We start from the raw sequence: 19,904 nt of genomic DNA on the forward strand, positions 1-19,904 counted from the left end.
GATGTTTAAAGCTTTGGAAATAGTTTTGTATCCAAATTCATATTTAAACTTCTCCACAACAGTATCACGGACCTGCCTGTTGTGTTCCTTGGTCTTCACGATGCTCTCTGTGCTTCAAACAGAACCCTGAGACTATCACAGAGAAGGTGCATTTATACGGAGACTTGATTACACACAGGTGGATTATATTTATCATTAGTCATTTAGGACAACATTGAATCATTCAGAGATCCACAATGAACTTCTGGAGTGAGTTTGCTGCACTGAAAGTAAAGGGGCCGAATAATATTGCACGCCCCACTTTTCAGTTTTTGAATTCCCACAAAAATTTAAAATAACCAATACATTTTGTTCAACTTCACAATTGTGTCTCACTTGTTGATTCTTCACCAAAAATTTACATTTGGTATCTTTATGTTTGAAGAATGATATGTGGGAAAAGGTTGAAAAGTTCCAGGGAGCCGAATAGTTTCCTAAGGCACTGTAAAGGTACTGTCACACTAAGCGATATCGCTAGCATTATCGCTATAACTTGTGACGTTATAGCGATATTGCTAGCGATATCGATGTATCTGATACTTACCTACGACCGCTCCCCCGCTGGTTATCGCTGATCGCGCGAGAACGTCCTGGACCATTTCTCGTCGTCAGCTTCCTGCTGTGGAGACGAGGGTGGAGCCGGGCGGGAGGACGCAGGATCGCCTCGTCTGACAGGTAAGTAGCGACCCCCGTCCCCAGCGATGTCGCTGGTGAGATCTGCCTGTGTGGCAGCTCACTAGCGACCACTTAGCGATGTACCAGCGATCCTGACCGCGTCATATCGCTGGTTGGGATCGCTGGTACATCGCTAAGTGTGACAGTACCTTAACTGTATATTACAGCCATCAGCCACACACAGATTAGAGATAAATCATGGCACAGGTGTAATGTTTGTCCTGTAGATTATCACAATTGTCCTTGAAATTAGCTAGCTTTAATACAAATTGAAAAGTCAGGATAAAGGGAAACTCTGTTGCTATTGTACAGAAATTCACACTTGGACTCACTGTACATTTAATCTTATCGATCATAAAAGTGAAGTTTGGCCAGAAAGACTGGACCTGGTCTTGTAGGGACCATATGAGCACATTCAGCAGCACAGAAGGGAGAGAAGGGAGATTCATCCAATAAGATCTCAGGGATCTAGGAAGCCAACAGCATCATTACCCTCCGCTTTCTCTTACAGGCCCATCATAATACTTTTCTTCAAGTGATTTTGTAACTTGTCAGCACATTATACACTGTCATTTGGCTTTGTAATTTACAGAGCTGGGCAGGTAACGGTCAGCGTCTTCTAATCCCAGGGGTTAGATGGATCCTCCAGGTGGTAAGTTCTATAGAAAAGGGTTTTCAATGCCCAAAGTCATTTGAACAGTTTTTGGAGGAGAAGAATGTTGTGGTCTAGAGGCAAAATGGTGATCATGGTAATATATTTCTATCTAGTAGCGAACATGGTACAAAGACACATATCTTTCCTGTGAGAAGAATCTGTGACTTCTCTGTATTTAGTGATTACTACTCACCTGGGTAGTCATAAGTAGGAATCTCCTCTTTACACGGCTCATCACCCCTCACATATGTCTCTGTAGTATTAATATGGGTCAGATCTTCACCCTGAAATAAATATTGTAAAAGTCACAGACAGATGGAAAAGTCCCATCTATGATCAGCTCTAATCCTGCCATCTCCACCATTCTCATTACACAAGTATAAAACTGGTGGATAAAATAAGACTGAGCACAAGACCTTCACAGCCGTCTACACATCATAGGGGAGATCTCATGACACCTTCTCTCCATCTACCTGATGATCCTGAGGAACATTGGGATGTTCTGGTTTACAGTCCTGTGGAAGAAGAGGACGGGGACATCTCTCTGGTGTTGTCCTCTTACTGGATAGATCTGGAGGAAACACATACAGGGACTGAATCCATTCTTTACATACAGATAATTATAGGCCGTGTGTATTTAGTCCTGTCTATTACCTGGTGATGTGAGGGGCTGGGGAACCTCCATCATGACGTCCTTGTACAGATCTTTGTGTCCTTCTAAATACTCCCACTCCTCTATGGAGAAATAGACGGCGACATCCTGACACCTTATAGGAACCTGACACATACAATGATACCGTCATCCCCCCGATCCCTTCATAGCATTACTGTATAATGTCCCAGCATTCCCAGCAGTGTCACCTCTCCAGTCAGCAGCTCAATCATCTTGTAGATGAGTTCTAGGATCTTCTGGTCATTGATGTCCTCATATCAGGGGGTGAAGTGGAGGCCCCGTGATTGGGCTCAGGGTTCTTCCCCATCCCTCAGACACAGGGTCCTGACAGCGCTCACTAGGGGTCTTCTTCACTACTGTGTAATCCTGGTTATGGAGAGACACATTAATAAATCTCACTACAGACATTTCCAGAGTCCTCACCTCTCCAGTTCTGTCCGTTATTCCCATAGATAAGAATGATGTAATGTGACGTCATCAGAATCTCTCACCTCTCCTGTAAGCCGGAAGAGGATCTCTAGGGTGAGGTGTAATATCCTCTCCGCCATCTTGTCTCTGTCCATATCCATCTTGATGGGTAAATCAGGAAAATTCTCTTATGTAGAAGATCTTCACTGAGAGGATCCGATATTGTAGAGACCTGAATGAGAAGATGAGCCGATGTAACATCATAAAAATCCTGTGTAATAATACAATTACTGGAGATAATAAGGGAAACATATGAGGAGATTTATTATTTTACAGTATTTAGTTTTCTTTACATCTACTAATAAAACCTATATATTTAGGCCACAGACAACAAGCAGTTTCTCCTCGGAGTCGGCAGCTGAATACATTTCTCATAGACTCATCTTCCATAACGCTAATTCTCGTCTCATTTACCGACACTGGAATCGGCATTAGCAATACTGCAGGAGATATTCATTACACGTGACAGGAGAAATAACTCCTTCATGATGAGGACGACATCTTCATCTTCTACTACGGCTCTAGACACATATTTGTCCAGAGTCCGTCACTGACTCCATCCCCACCGGCCGTCTATATGAAGGTTTCCCGTCTTCCCCGCACTGTAATCTTCTATCACGTTAGATCTCAGGTCTGATTCACCACAGCTCCCAAGTGTCCCGATTCCAGCGGGACAGTCCCGTTTTTGACACCCCCCTCCTTGTCCCGCCCAGCACGGTATTTTTCCCGCATTGCACTGAGCCGCCACATCACGCCCCCCCATCCACCGACGCCATGCTCGCCGTCCCAGATAGACGCACCGCATGCAATGATGTGGCTGGGCTGTGTGTGTTCAGTCTGTGCGCAGAGGACCTGTGAGAGGGGAGGAGTCAGGGGTCACATGATCAGGGCCCTCCTTGTCTATGTGGCTGGGCTGTGTGTGTTCTGTCTGTGCGCACAGGACCTGTGAGGGGAGGAGTCAGGAATCACATGATCAGGGGCTGTGTCTGCCTCCATGTCTGTCTGCACTCTGCAGGAGTCTGGTCTGCTGTGCTGGTTGTCATACTGGATGAGGTAAAGTTCCTGTGTGGGGTCAGGAGAGGTTTACAGTGTGGATGGAGCAGAGCCGTGTGTACGAGGTGTACGGAGAAGAGCTGTGTGTGTACGAGGTGTAGGAGCAGAGCCATGTGTATACGAGGTGTACAGAGCGGAGCCCCGTATGTATGAGGTGTACAGAGCAGAGCTGGGTGTCTACAAGGTGTACAGAGCCACGTGTGTACAAGGTGTGGGGAGCGGCGCCGCATGTGTACGAGGTGTGCAGAATGGAGCCGCATGTGTACAAGGTGTACCGAGGGGAACAGCGCGTGTATGGGGCATACGGAGCGGAGCCGCGTGTGTACGGGGAGTACGGAGCAGAGTCGCATGTGTACGGAGCGGAGCCGCGCGTGTACGAGGTGTACTGGGTGGAGTCGTGTGTGTACTCGGTGTACGTAACGGAGCCACGTGTGTATGAGGAGTGGAGCCATATGTGTACTGGATGTACGGAGTGGAGCCAAGTGTGTACGAGGCATACAAAGTGGGCCTTTCCCACGGACACAGGAGTACATGGCGGATCCCCAAGGAGCACTTTAAAGCTCGCACATGACGTTCCACCGGAAGTGATGTGCTGGAAGCTGATTGGAAATGAAGTAATTTCATGAGGAGATTGTGACGGAACCAGGAATGCTTCAGATCCATCACCGTGTCCTCCTCTGACAGCGCGGACAGCAGGATCACCTTGGAATCAGGGATGCCGGCCATGTGAGCAGATCATGATATGTCCTGCAGCAGGAGGCTCAGGTGGGCACTTCAATGGGAGTCGGGCAGCTATAATATCTTTATAGAATCTTTCTCTCTGTGTTTCTTTATTTCTCTGTTCTTTCTCATTCTCTGTTCTGTCTTTCCCTCTCTTTTTCTCTGTTCTTTCTCTCTCTAATCTTTCTTTTTTCTTTCCCTCTCTGTTCTTTCTTTCCCCTTTCTTTTTCTGTCTTTCCTCTCTCTCTTTCTCTCTGTACTTTCTCTCCCTCTATTCTTTCTCATTCTCTGTGTTCTCTCTCTTCTTTCCGCTCTTTCATTTTTTTCCTCTCTGTTCTTCTTCCCCTCTCTTTCTATCGCTCTGTTCTTTCTTTCCCCCTCTCTCTTTTTTTTTTATCTTTCTCTCTCTATTCTCTCTTTCGCTCTCCCTCTGTTCTTTTTTCTGTCCCGTCCTTCTCTGTTTTCCCCTCTTTCTTTCGCTGTTCTTTTTTTCTGTCCCTGCTTTTTTCTCTGTGTTCTCTCTCTTTTTCTCTGTTCCCCCTCTTTATTTTTCTCTGTTCTTTCTTTCGCCTTTCGTTCTCTGTTCTTTTTTTCGCTCTCTGTTCTTTTTTTTCCCCACCCTCTTTCTTTCTCTGTTCTTTCTTATTTCTCTCTCTGTTTTTATTTCTCTCTCGCTCTCCTTTCTTTCTCTCTCTATTTTCTTTTTTCTCTCTCTCGGTTTTCTTTCTTTTCCTTAGTACCAGTTAGTGTGCCCACAGTACCAGCCACTATGCCCCTAATAGCAGTCAGTGTGATCAGCAGTGCTAAATGGGTGCGACTGGGCGTGGACATGGGTGTGACTAGTCGTGAAATGGGTGTGGTCAGGGGCGTGGCCTAAAATTTGCAGCATCCCTCTTTCCCTTCTTCAAAAGTTGGGAGGTATGGATTCACACACAGAAGTTTGAGGCTTTTAGAAAAGATTTTTTGTATCCACAAACACCACAGAAAGAAATGATCTGATCCCAAAGTCTCCATGTACAGTGAAATCGGTTGCTAGGGGCAACGGTTTCAAGAAGCACATGTTGCAGTGCTGGCGACTCTGAGCCAGGTAACAGACAGGAGTCTGTGGTATGCTGACCGTGTCAGAGAAAGACTTTGAGAAGTCGCTATAGGGTGCCTCTGTGGATAAGAGGTACCCGGGAACCTGTGTGGCCGACACCAGCAGGTAATGGACAGGAGTCCGTGTTGTACTGACCGGGGTCAGTGAGAAAGAGTGTGTACCTGCAAGGTTCAGGGCGCAAGGTCCTGGAGGGTCAGTGTTGGGAAATTCTAGGAGAAGAATCAGATCCCTGGAGCACGTGCTACGACTTTGGGCCTGGTGAGGCGTGAGTGTTGGACAGTCTCAGAAGGAAACGAACGTCCTGAATAGCACCCGCTGAGGCCCTGAACATGGTGACCGGTGTGTTGGGGAACCCTGGGAGGAGGGCTGGATCCCTGAATAGCACCCGGTGAGGCTTCAGTGTTGAACGGTCTCAGGTGGAGACGGACATCCTGAATAACACGCGCTGAGGCCCTGGACCTGGTGGCCGGTGTGTTGGGAAACCCTAGGAGGAAGGTTTGATCCCTGAATAGCACCAGGTGAGGCCTGTGTGTTGGACGGTTCCAAAGTGGGGACGGACGTCCTGAATAGCACACGGACAGGCCACGTGTTTTTTGTGTTGTTTTTTGTTTCTCCCTCTCAAGTCAGCTTGCGGTGGCTCAGTGGGGTCACGAAGGTGACAAGCGTCTAGCTGTAACTCGGCGGGGTTACGAAGGTGACAAGCGGCTGGCTGTAACTCGGCAGGGTTACGAAGATTGCTGTGGATCTGCTGGTCCACCAATACGGCACAGCAGGAGCTGCAGTGACGCCAGCAGCTGTTTGTGAGTGGCAGACGGAGGTGCCGGTGATTTGCGGCTACAGCAGGAGCTGGTGTTGTGTCGTAAGAGGATATCAGAGCATTTGTCTTCTTAAGTGGCCGGTACAAGCCCAAAAGACAAACTACCATGTGAACTCTGGTCTAAGGAGGCCTGTAGATGGGGACATTGGGAAATCCCGAAAGGGGGCGGTGTCCCAAAAAGGGGTGGCGTCCCAGAGGGAGGCAAAGTCCCAAAAGGGGATAATGGCCCAAAAGGGGGAGGAGCATCCCGATGTGAAAGGGGTGGTGCAGACGAACTGTTGCCAGCGGCAAATGTACTATAGGTGTCCAGTCTGCCTGGTGAACTACCCACCCTGCTAGAGGCTATGGGGATGTGCCCTGCAGGTGAACGAGGAAATGTATGGACTGGTCGATTCTGGGACCCCTGGGACTCTAGTGAGGGTGGCACCCCAGGGATTTGTAATACCCAATAGGAAGGTCGGGGTCACTTGCGTTCATGGGAGCACTAGGGACTATCCAGTGGCCAGGGTGATCCTTGATACTATCTGGGACAGTACCGGACAGAATGTCGCTATAGTCCCGAATTTATGTTCTCCGGTAGTCATAGGCCAGGACTCTGAGCTGTTCTCTAACTTGTGGGAGAGGGGAGCGGCTCTACAGCAGGAGGAAGGAGGGCTCTTGGCTGAGGGGGTTGCATATCTTAAGGCGGTAACCAGGGCTGTGGAGTCGGTAAGCCACAGTTGCGACTCCGACTCCTGGATTTTATCAGGCTCCGACTCCGACTCCTTCATAAATGGCCAATTCATAACAAATTTACTGTTGTAAAATATTAAACATCGTGCTTATTCAGTTTCTCACCATCATATAAGTAATCAGACCACTTAGAGCAAAAACTACATTTATTAGAATACAATTAGAATATAGCAAATAACTTTTATAAACTTTTCTAAACTGTAAGTAAATATGCAATAAACACTTTTATGCAGTTAAGAAGAGATCTATAAATTTGTCCTCAGAAAAAGTATTGCCTCTGTCAGATCCTCCTTCATGGATGCCCTCAAATCTGATCTAATTATTTTGAGAGCAGAGAACAACCTCTCTACACTAACTTGTGTTGGTGGCAAAGCAGTAACCACTCGGGCAACATCTCTGACAATGTCAGGATACAGAGGAATCGCTTGTTGCACTGTTATTTTTGATGAACGGTCAAATTTCTCAATTTCTTTTAGTGCACATGAAAAATTCTGCTGAAATGTACGGGCTGTGTTCCTTGATGGGGATGACTCTTCTATGCGGAAACGCTTTGCACGGTCCTTGTGATCCAAATATTTTTCGAAATTAAATTCTTCATCAGTTGATAAGGGTGAAGATGTGGCAGGACGACCAAATTCTTCTTGTTCCTCCTGACTGTTCTGCAACCCTTTCATCCTTACTGCTATTTCAAACAGAGCTTCTTTTCCTTTACTTAGCTGTTGATCATCTAGAAGAATCCGATGCATTGGGTCTACATAAACAGCTGCCAAAAGAATGTTATTTTGTAATAGTAGCTCCTCTCTCCGTTTCATTGATGTAGCAATGCCACTTGCAATTAACCCTCCTCTTTGGGACAGGCGAAACATCAGGTTCTTCCACTCCTTTAAGAAAATACCTGGAGTTAAGTCCTCTGCTTGTAATTTTTTTGTCACTGTAAATGGGTGCTCTAGCAATTTTTCCAGCTCAGTCACCTGATTCCACTGACTTTCATTTGGCGTCAGTTGAGGGTTAGCCATGTCTACAAGAAAGGTTTTCAGTTCAACCAAGCGCTGAATCATTAAGTACTGCCCCATCGTGTGGCTTGATCAATAATTGCCCCTTTTCCAGCACGTCTCTTCAAAATTGAGTCAACTTTAGGGGTTCTGGCAACAGTAGCCAATTTTCTCACCTTGCCAATCAGTGCAGCATGTCCTTCTTGCAGACTGTCTCTTATAGCCAGCTGTAGCGTATGCACAACACAGTGCATGTGATGAATGAAAGAACATATTGACACAGTTTCAACAAGATCATCTAAACTATCTTGTTGCTGTTCATCTGAAGCAACTTCAGTTTGCTCCTCAGTTACAATACTGTGTTCCTCTATTTCAAACATTTCTGTGTCTGTGGACCCAGAATGTTCTTCTAGCTGCTGGTCACCATCATTACTCTCATTCATTAGCTTAATAGTACTTACCATATTTGAAGCATTGTCAGTTACGACAACTTTAAGTTCATAGTCTTGCAGAACCTTTTCCACCAAGACCTGGAGAAACTCACTGGTGTGATGAGCTTTGGTGTCTTTTACTGCCAATGTCTTAGTAACTATTTCATTTTTGTCACAAACAAATCGGACATTGATGGCAAAATAGTTCACTCTGTGACGTGTGCAGGCATCCATTTTAAGAAACAGAAAGCGTCCCTTGAGAGTTTTTTTAAGTTCTTCCTTTTGTTTAAAAGCTTCTTCGATTACTAATTTTCTAATACTCTCTCTCTCCAGAGAAACACCAAGCTTGCGGGCCATTTCCCCATTCAGACACATAAAAGCTGGTCGTGAAAATAATGAAATAGGCACACTATCCTTTACAACAAGCTCTATGATCTGTTTTTTAAATGTATCTACTGTCATTGTCACAGTAACTTTGTCACTGACAAAATATCTTACAACTGATGGCTGCAAAGTTCTCTGCTCCTTTGTTTGGCTGGAAGAGCTGGGCACTGGTTCATTTGTTTGGATGCAGTCTTTCTCATCCACTGCTTTCAGTACTTCTGGATGAAAGCGCTGTAAATGTCTCTTTAGATTAGAAGCTCTGGTAGGAGCATTTTTATCTTTGCCTGAATATGCACTCATCTTGGCTTCACAGCATTTGTTTTCATCTGGATCATTTGTCATACACTGACAGACATAATGTTTTCTATCTTGAGTGATGGTGAAATGTTCAAATACAGCTGATTTAATGTGATGCTTCTTTGACATTCTCAGGTTTTTAATTCTGCATTCACAATCCAAATGACAATTGTTTTTCCTAAAAACAATTGTACAAAATTATTGCCAGGTCGTACAACTGATATAGTGGTCAGTAATACTGTTATTATTCCTCATGTACTCACAGTTAACTGATGCAAAGTTTGTTGAAAGGATAATACTTCTTACAGTCTTCCTCTTCTGAGTAGCAGGCAGCTGTGAGATGCTTGGAAGACGCACACCTAGTATGATCTAGTCTAGAGGAGGAGCTTTACTACTAAGAATTTGCAACACATTTTCACTTTCAGTTTCATACATTGTAAGTAGGGGGGTTGGGGCAGCATGAGGTTAACCAAGTATAAGATTAGATAAGGGCAGTGGAGAACAGTGACACACAAGAAGTAAGAAATGTCCATCTCCAGCAGAACTGCTTATCACTGTTGTTCATAGTTTGATAGAACATATATATTTGAGTAACATTTATAAAATTCATATGAAAGTTCAATTCTGAAATATTAATACATTTTTTTTTAAAGCTGGAGTCGGTACATTTCTACCGACTCCTACCAAAACTAACTCCGACTCCACGACTCCGACTCCACAGCCCTGGGGGTAACGCCTCCTAAAATTGACGGGTCAGACATTGGGGTGACCAGAGGGAAGGGTGAGTCTGCCCAACGTACGGACATGACGTCACCTGACGGGTACCACAGTGTGAATGATAATGACAGTGCTCCACAAGGTGAAGACAGGTTGACGCTGGTAGACAAACCAGAATGTGTGACAGTTGAAGGCGGGAAAGCTCCGGGAGTGGGGTCCAACATCAGTAGAAATGAGGACTGCTGCGTACTGGATGACCGATCAGGGGGTGGTGGCTCCAATTATGAAGGTGACGACAGTGACAGGGAGTGCAGTAAGACTGACTCAGGGCTAAGTGGCCAAACGTCCTCCCGTTGCCGGAGGGGTAAAAGCCGGAAAGGGGCTGAACAAACAGCATCCTTGTAGAAGATTTCCAATTTGACCGCCATCACCTGACGGCTAGAGGGTCAAGTTAACAAACTGACCCAGGAGATGGACACTTGGTAAGAGCGAGTTGACAGTTTTCGCCATGTAGAGGTGCACCTACGAAACTTGGAGCAAGGGCTCGAAGAGATATGTCAATAGTTGGCGAAGGAATGTCTAAAGGTGGCGAGTATGGAAGTCGCCAACTCCGCGCAGTTGGAGCAGTCAAGGCCCTGAGACAATCAGCCAAGCACAAAGTGGAGGAGCTCGAGAAAGAAGTCTTGGAGCTCAGAGGTCACCTGCCAATGTGGAAAAGCGTGAACAAAACCCTTAGGGAAGATGTGGAAGTGCTCAGAGGAGCAGTAAGAGGCCTTTTGCAGGAGAAGTTGGTGGTCAAAGACTTCCAGCGGCCGTGCCAGAGTGATCGCAAGACGGAACTGCCAGTGCCCATCTTGGCAAGGGGTCTCGAAAAAGTAAACTCTCATGATTTTGAGCTAAAAGCTGAACAAGATAGTCCCCCGGTCGGGGCAACTGTATTGAGGGAAGTGTCCGTGATAAACCCGCAGCCATCTGTCCAGGAAGAGAGCGAGCCCACAACCTTCAAGTGCGTGATTGACGTACCCGAAGACGTGCAAGAAGCCTGTACCGGTGAAGGGGTGCATGAGGCTTTTAAAAAAGGGGTCAAAGCGTGTAGGGTGCAATGGGCACCTGAGACTTGGCAGTTGGTGGTACTGTCAACCAGGGAAGACACAGTAAAGCAGGTGGCTGTCCTCACGGATATGCATCTGCAATGTCTCCACGCTAAACAGATGATCAGGCAAAGTAATGTGAAAGCTGCTCGACGTCTAGAGCTTGCGAGGGAAGCTAAGAATCGGCTGGGCTTGGGTGAACATGTAATTCCGGTACCCAAATATCTGGTGGGGAGAGTCGTTGGAAGGCTCAGGAAAGTGATGCTAAACCTTGTGAAAATCTCTGGTGTGGCGAGGGTGAGGATCCCTCCTGATGGTGAAGTCCAGGTATCTGGTGAAGATGGCATGATTCCCATCATTGTGGTTGGCTCCATGGAAAGCCTAAGGAACTTCCGGATGCTCATGAAATATCGAGTAACGTACCTGCAGGAGATAGAGCAGTTGAGACTGGACCGACTGCAGATTAATAAAGAGATGTGGCAGCCTTCATCCTGGGGTATAAGGACCAGAAGGTACCCTCCAATTAATGAGATGGTGGGTAACCAAAGACTCAGCAAAACGTGAACGTCGCAAATCTGCAAGTGGCAGTTCTTCTCACAGTATGAGACTGAGAGACCTAGACAGTAGCTCCTTGGATGTACTACATGGGTCAGACCAGACAGTGGGTTCGACTCTAAGTAGGACTTATGACCGCACCGGCCGGGAGAGCCGGTCGTGGAGAGAAAAGTCGGGGGACGGAGCATACAGGGAAAGTGTGGAGACTAAAAAGGGTCTGGTGACACAGACGGACTTTGACTGGAAGGCCAAAGCCCAAGGCCGATATACTGACCGCTGGGGGCAGGGGAGGCCTAACGTAAATATGATGCCATATGATGCCCAAAACAGACTGAGATGGTCCTCTCGACTTGTAGGTCAAGGTGACAGTGAATGACAGTGGGAACCCGGCATCGAGAAACATAGTATGTGACAAGTGTTCAACCCCACAAGTTTGAACAGAGGGGGGGGTATGTGATGCAGTGACCCCTGTGACAGTTAGGGGGCGTTGTATGGGTCATGCACACAGGCATATTCATTATGGTAATGGAGAAAGGATGAACGGCAGGATGGTAAATAACCGATATGGCCCTGGAATGGAAGCCAGAATCGGTATTAATCAGCAGATATTCTGTTGATGGTTTCTGTTTACATTAGGGAAAGCTTCCAGGTGGCTTGGTGAGATGGGTGGAACCAGTCACCTACAAACCCACGCAGGGGCATGTGTCTGAATGCCCATAGTAAGCCTGTATATGTGTGTATGGCTGGGTGTTTGAAAAGGACTTGCAATGAGGTCATAGCCATGTGATCCGTATCTCACTGGTAGGGGTGGCTACGGACCATATAAGGTGACCAGGGTAGGTCACATGGGGGAGAGTACCTGGATCCGTCCGTGTGGAAGGTCCCGGAAGGCCGACGTGCTGGAAGGTATGCTGCCTTCCTGATTATATATATATATTCAAAAATAAACTTAACTTTACTTAAGAAGAACTTAATGAGAAGTATATACATCAGATAGGAGGCACTACACTTTATGAATGCTTTTTCTGCATTATGCAGAGTCAGGAACTTTCTGGCAACGTGTGGCGGTGCATAACGTTTATTATAAGACACAATAATCCAGTAAACCTGAGCTAAGAACCTCTCCCTGTTCGTTGTCTCCGCTATTCTCTCTGCATTGAATCAGACTTCTCACTGCCATTATATATTTGCTTTCCTTCAGTACGTACTATCTGATGTCTCCCTCCTGACACACAACACCATATCAATTCAGGAGGACTGCAATCAGGTAGAAAGTAAGAAAAGTAGTCCTTTGGTCTATCTGACTCATCACAAGGAAATTCTTCTCCTGTGTTCTCAAGATAGCTCAGTATGAGGTCTCTCACACAGTGTGACGGCCCAAACAGCACCTCACACAGTATTATGGCCACCACAACCAGCTACACAAAATAAGAACCCCAAATCAGTATGGAGGCATTTACAGTCCACAACAACCCCAGAATAATGACCCCTGCTAACCACACATTCAGTATGAGAGTCACAACAGCTCTTCTCTTTATATGATGCCTCCACAATTCCTGATATTTGAAAAAAAACATGGATTTTTGTGATAACTCCCCATAAAATCCTTTTCTCTGTGATGCTCATTGGGGGACACAGGTACTGTGGGTGTATGCTACTGCCGCCTGGAGGCTGACACTAAGTGAAAAAAAGAGGTTAGCTCCTCCTCCGCCATATACACCCTCACCCTGATTGTGGGCAGAAACCAGTTTGGTGGAAAATCAGTAGGAGATCAAACAAAAATCAGACAACATCAACCTTAATGCAGGTAACATGTCTAGAAAATAACCACCCTAATCTGATACAGAGAGCATATTAAACAAACAGAAGCCAACTTGGTTAACAGGGTGGGTGCTGTGTCCCCCAATGAGCATCTCGGAGAAAAGGATTTTACGGTGAGTTATCACAAAAATCCATGTTTCTCCTTCACCTCATTGGGGGACACAGGTACTGTGGGACGTCCTAAAGCAGTCCCTGGGTGGGAAGTTGACTCACCAATCCAAGCTACATGCACCTCCTGTCTAAAGGTGCACCACCTCGGCTTGGAGAATCCTTCTACCCAGGCTCGCATCCGCTGAAGCCTGAGTATGGATATTGTAATGTTCAGTAAATGTGTGCAGGCTGGACCAGGTTGCTGCCTTGCAAACCTGTTCCGTCGAAGCGCCCAAGAGGTGCCCACTGCCAGAGTAGAGCATGCTCTGATCCCTGCTAGAGTTGGCGCGCCTCTGATATGGTAGGATTCCTGAATAGCCAAACAAATCCATCTGGCTATGGTCAATTTTGAGGCAGCGAGTCCTGTTATGAGCTCATTTTCTGCTCCACAAGTTGAGAGTTCTCCTTCCGTTCTCCCTCTGGTGGTGACAGGAGGTAGTGAGGTTGGTTTAATTGGTAGTGATCTGCCACCTGGTGAGGAAGATAACGATTGGATCTCTGGAGTATCAGACTGGATATAAGACAGCCGATGCCCTATCCTGGTGCTGGTGATTCAGTCTGTTTCTCAGGTCTTGGACTCAGCTCTGTTCCAGTCTTCTCAAGTTAAGTTTGTTTTTGCTAATGTTCACACTTGCTCTTGTTGGTCAGTTCAGTTTTTTGTGTGGTCAGCCAGCCCGGCTGGGCTATGCTGAATTTCCACTCTTATTTATCTGTATTTGCCTTTTTTGTCCCTTATTAGATTGCCCTCTTTTTGCTGTCTCAGAATATTTCAGAGTGCTGATATAGTGGGAGAAGTCTAGTGACTTCAGGGTTAATTTTGCTATCAGTTGTGCTGGACATTATTTTTGGTAGGGTTTTTGGCAGATTGCAGACAGTCTCTTTCCTTTCCTTTCTAGTTAGTTTGGCCCCATCGTTTTCTCAGCCTATTTTCCTGCCTTTGTTTGTGTTTTCATCTTGTTTCACCGTCAATACATGTGGGGGGGCTGTCTTTCCTTTGGGGCAGTTAGTTTTCCTCTTCCTGCTTTAGGCTTATTTAGCTCTCCGGTTGTGATGAGGCGTCTAGGACCTCCGTAGGAACGCTCCACAACTGCTGCTAGTTGAGTGCTTAGGATCAGGGGTCTGCAGTCTGCATAGTTACCAACCTCTTTGGTTTTCTGAGACTTAGCTTGTGTTTTTTATTTCCTCCTCGGCGACCCATTCATAACAGAGTCCCTTCCTGCGACCTTCAGGGAGCACGAACAGCGCGTCTGACTGACAAAAGATGTCCGTCCGCGGCACGTACCTCCTGAGTGCTCTCACCAGGTCTAACGTATGCAGGGCCTTTTCTACACGGTGTACCGGTGCTGGACAAAAAGAGGGAAAGACAATATCCTCATTAATATGAAACCAGGAAACGACTGATGGCAAAAAAGGAGGAGCTGTCTTTGTGAAAGGTCAGAAACGGGGTTCAGCAAGATAACTCTGCCAGCTCAGAGACCCACCTGATTGATGAACACCACCTTCCAGGACAGGTATGACAAAGAGACATCCTGTAGCTGCTCAAATGGAGCTTCCTGCAGAACACTTAGGACCAGGCTAAGGTCCCAGGCGTCCATAGGTGCCTTATAGGGAGGTACCAAGTGGGAGACCCCCTGGATGAAAGTTTTTACCTGCAAGTTGGTAGCAATCCTGCGCTGAAAAAGGACGGATAAAGACGATATCTGTCTCCTGAGAGAACTGGAGGCCAAGCCTGAGTCTAGGCCAGACTGGAGAAAAGCCAAGATATTAGGGATGGAGAATCTCAGTGGAGAACAACCGTTGCCTTGACACCATGCAAAGAAAACCTTTCAAGTGTGGTGGTAAATTCATGCTGAGGCAGGCTTTTGGGCGTTAACCATCGTAGCAACCACTTTGCGCCCAAACCCCACCTGCGTCAGAATCCAAGATTCAATGGCCAAGCCGTCAAACACAGGGCCCCTGAGTTCAAGTGGCAGATCAGCCCCTCAGAAAGTAGATCTGGGTGCTCTGGCAGTCGCTATTGGACGTCGACGAGCAGCTGCACTAGATCTGAGTACCACGCCCGATGAGACCAGTCTGGGGCCAGCAGAATCACTGGCACCCCTTCTGCCTTGATCTTCTTGATGACCCTCGGGAGTAGTGGCAGCGGGGGAAATAGGTATGGGAGGCGAAACTGATTCCATGGCAGAACCAGCGCATCCCACGGCGATTGCCTGCGGGTCCCGGGACTGAGCGACAAATACAGACACCTTGGCGTTCACCCTGGAGGCCATCAGATCCACATCCGGTGTTCCCCACTGTTGGCAAATCTGCTGAAAGACCTCTGGGTGTAGTGACCATTCCCCGGACGCAAGCCCCTGCCAGCTGAGGAAGTCTGCCGCCCTGGACCGCCGATATCACCGAGCGGCTCCTCTCGGCCCAGCGAAGCATGTGCCCTACCTCGCGCATGGTTGCCCTGCTGCAGGTGCCCCCTTGGTGATTTATGTAAGCCACCGCCGTGGCGTTGTCCGACTGAATCCGGATGGGGCAGCCTGCTAGAAGGTGATGAAACTGTTGCCGAGTGAGCCTGATTGCCCGTATCTCCAACAAGTTGATCGGGAGACGTGCCTTCTGCGGTGACCACAGTCCCTGGGTCGTGTGGTGGCGCAAAACCGCTCCCCAGCCGAGAAGGCTGGCGTCATTGTGACCACCAGCCACTGATCTGGGGGAAAGGGTTTCCCATGAAGAAGGGAAGAACTGACTGTCCACCACTCTAGTGCCTGTCTGCCCTGAGAGGACAACCGGCACCAATGATCGAGCGTGAAAGGGTTCTTGTCCCAGGAAGACAAGAGTGTGTGCTGCAGGGGGCGAAGATGGAATTGGGCGAACGGGATCGCTTCCATCGCCGCCACCATTTTTCCTAGAATCCTAATTCAGAAACGGATGGTGTGAGGGACCGCCATGACCTTTGTGAACACTCTGGGGGCAGTGAATAGCCCGAAGGGCAGCGCTACAAACTGAAAATTTAGACCGTTGATGGCGAAGCTTAGAAACCTTTGATGCGGAGGGAAAATGGGAATATATACTGTAGATAGGCATCCTGGATATCGATAGAGGCCAAGTACTATCCCTGCCCCATTGCTGATATGACTGAACGGAGAGACTCCATCCGGAAATGTCTGATTCTGATAAATTTGTTCAGGAGCTTTAGGTCCAAAACGAGCCTGACAGTCCCGTCCTTTTTGGGGACTGCAAACAGGTTGGAATAGAAGCCCTTAGTCTTCCTGCTTTCCGATACTGAAATGATGACTCCGTTGTGGCTGAGCGAATTGATGGCTCCTAGTAGAGCCTTTGCCCGAGTAACCACTTTGGGAAGACTGGAAAGAAGAAATAGTCTTGGGGGGTACCTGACAAATTCTATCTTGTACCCTGTGGACACCAGCTCTCTCACCCATGTGTCATGTGCGACTTTGAGCCAGGCGTGGTGAAACCGGAGTAGGCGGCCACCTACCTTGCTAGTGCTGCCTGACAAATGCCGCAAGTCATTTGGCTGAAGATCTTTGGGACCTGGATCCCCTCAACCTGGACTGGTTAGTACGCATCCTCCCCAATGGGTTGGCTCTATATGAGATCTGTCGGTCCCTATTCTGGTTGGGGCACCCTGACGTGGCGGAATTAGCCGCTGTCGTCCACCCGGGGTCGCGAAAGGCCCGAAAACGAGCCTGAAACTGGTGACGAAACGGCGGTTTCACCTTTTGTTGAAGAAAACCGCTCTTGCCTCCTGTGGAGTCGGAGAGGAGCTGATCTAACTTCTCTCCGAACAGGCGGCCACACTGGTATGGTAGCGGTGTCAAGGACTTTTTTGAGGCTGAATCGGCCCGCCATGTCCTTAACCATAGCACTCTCTTAATGGAGATTGCATTTGCGGCCACAAGTGCCGCGCAGTTGGCCGCATCTAAAGATGCATTGATCAAGTAGTCCCCCGCCATGGCTATCTGATTTGTGATTTCTGATACTTCCGCTGGTAGGTCTATGTCTTGCAAGGCTCTATTCAATGATTCTGACCAATCTGCGAACTAGGGAGAGAGTGCTGATCCCGATGCCTCAAACACTGAGTGAGCCAAGTTTTCTATGAGACGATCAGTGGGATCCTTAATAGAAGAACCACTAGGTACGGATAGTAGAGTTTTTGTAGCCAAGCCCGACACAGGTGGATTACATCCACTTTTTACGGATATCCGGGGCAAAAGGATACTTCTGACCCGAGAAATGCCTGTCCGGCTGTTCTCTGTGTCTTTGCACTATGTCCTCAAATTCAGGGTGAGTGCAAAATACTCTATGGGGACGCTTGACTCGCTTAAATGACACCTTATGACCCAAAGCCAGAGTAGAATCATCCTCAATCCCCAGAGTCTGATTGACGGCTTCTATGAGACTGTCAACCGTTTCCTGACTACCCGGCGTATCTAGGTCAAGAGGATCATCCGAGTCGTAGTCCGAGCCTTGCTCGCTATCGACTGCTGGTGACGGGGAGTGAGAAGCAGAGCTCACGGATGCCGAGGCACCGGATGGAACGGGAGACGCCGTGTGGGTTCATTTCCCCGGGTCTGCCTGGAGAGCGGCCCCTGCAGGCCGGAGGCTCCTGTGAGGTAGAGGACCCCCTCTAAGACAGGCGAGCCACTGTCCCTATCTGGGCCCCAAAGGGACTCGATTGCTCTCGTAAATGACGCCATAGATTGCGATAGTGATAATGCCCATTCCGGGGGACTTTGTACACTAGGTTCGGTCGCAGGGAAGCGCTCCTAAGCGCATTCGGACTTGCAGGCTTCGCATGCTCACTTGGTCTGCGCCCGCGGAAAAGCGGACCGACAGGAGATGCATGCAGCGTATAGAAACGTATGTGTCTTAGGTTTTCCTGACATGCTCTGTCAGTCTCCCGCACTGAAAAAACTGCCTGGGGAGGCTGCTCTTCGCTTCTCTTAGCGTGGCCTCTCTGCGGGGCTAGGGGGCAGCACTTACCCCAGTCCTATGTCCCCTGTGTCCTCAGCGTGGGAGGCGTCGCTTCATTCTGCACGCCACAACTGCGGGTAGGCCCCCAAAGAAAAAAAGGGATCCTGGGGGCGGTACTTCCGTGTGCGTCCTAGCTCCGGCCTGAAATCGGGGCCTAAATTTCTTCGGCATCCGCCCAGGCCACGGGGGCGAGGCCGCTGTGACGCGACGCCGGGGCGGGGACTTCCGGCTGCAGCCTAGCACCAGCTGAAGCCGAAGCCTCGATTTTTACCATCCACCAGGGGGGCTGAACCGCCGGACCCCAGAACTAAGGCCGGAACCAGATCCGCCGCTGCCACATGCCCATCTCTGCTGCCACCCGGGAGAAGTTAAGGGCTCCAGCCCTGTGCTGCTGCAAGAGCCCTCCCCAGCCATCCTCCTCCGTCCAGCTCAGGTAGAGGGGAGGGGGGCCATATGAAAAAAGGACGGTGCAGGCATCCTAACTCCATCTAACCCCTTGCCGGGGTGAGGAGAGGGACCGTCCGCCTCCTTGCCCCACCGCAGTCTTAGCATTAGTGGGGGCAGCACGGACTACACTTGTGCCTCTGTGCAGCCTAGGGTTTCAATACCCTAGGGTGGACAGGGCTAAGTCTGGCATCATGTCCCACGGTGCGGGAGAGGATACGTGGAGGGACACTCGCACGTGCTCGCCCGTTGTTGGTTTGGGGAGATCGGACCCTTTCAGTAGGGTCCATCGCTCCAGTCTTATCTTCATGGGGAAAAAGAAAAAAAAAAAAAAAAAAAGTCAGTCTTGAGACAGACGTGTGCCTCCAACAGACACTAAGCAAAAAACTGGTTTCCGCCCGCAATCGGGGCGAGGGTGTATACGGCGGAGGAGCTATCCTCTTTTTTTCCACTTAGTGTCAGCCTCCAGGCTGCAGTAGCTTACACCCAAAGTACCTGTGTCTCCCAATGAGGCGAAGGAGAAAAACACCTCTCTCCCAACCCTGTTCCCGAGGTGAACTGCTCCAGTCTGTGCACTGTGAGTACTGAGGCTCCATACTACAGGTCTGATGTAGGGACGCCATTGTGCCTGCAGTGCACGGAGTCTCAGACTCACAGACAAAGACTGAATGGTGGATCAGGAGTTTCCGACACCCTGATTCACTATTCTATTCAACGGTATCACGGTCATGAGAATGTGGAAATCGCTGAAATTGTGATGATGGGAAGAAGAGGATGACCAATACCACACCCACTGAGCCCATAGGCACCATAGCAACCATGTGGGCTTCCGTTTTGGATGATACTCTCTGCCTATCCAACTATCGTGTGGTAAATATCTCATAGATCCTGGGTTCATTAGTATTTGCATCAAGAATGAGGCTGAGTATTTATTAATGGTCGGTGGTTGGTACCATATTGTGCATGTAATGAGCAGTACTCTGGGAACACTAGAAAGTGGGGGATTGAGTACTGTGGGGACATTATACTGTGTGTGAGGGGGATGGCAGTCCTGTGGAAACATTATCCTGTGTGTGGGAAGCCACTATTGTGGGAACATACTGTG

The 19,904-nt window shown here is 48.3% G+C and overlaps 2 protein-coding genes across 6 annotated transcripts in view; both read right to left on the minus strand.

The window, feature by feature from the left end:
• Positions 1-19,904, minus strand: part of LOC141094189 (uncharacterized) — a 402,263-nt gene that overhangs the window by 363,878 nt on the left and 18,481 nt on the right. The gene's annotated exons all lie outside the window — the stretch shown is intronic.
• Positions 1-19,904, minus strand: part of LOC141094238 (uncharacterized) — a 172,400-nt gene that overhangs the window by 146,850 nt on the left and 5,646 nt on the right. The window lies entirely within an intron of this gene.

Source organism: Dendrobates tinctorius, unplaced genomic scaffold (genome assembly GCF_039654945.1).
Source record: "Dendrobates tinctorius isolate UK_male_01 unplaced genomic scaffold, ASM3965494v1 ptg000063l, whole genome shotgun sequence".
NCBI lineage: Eukaryota > Metazoa > Chordata > Amphibia > Anura > Dendrobatidae > Dendrobates > Dendrobates tinctorius.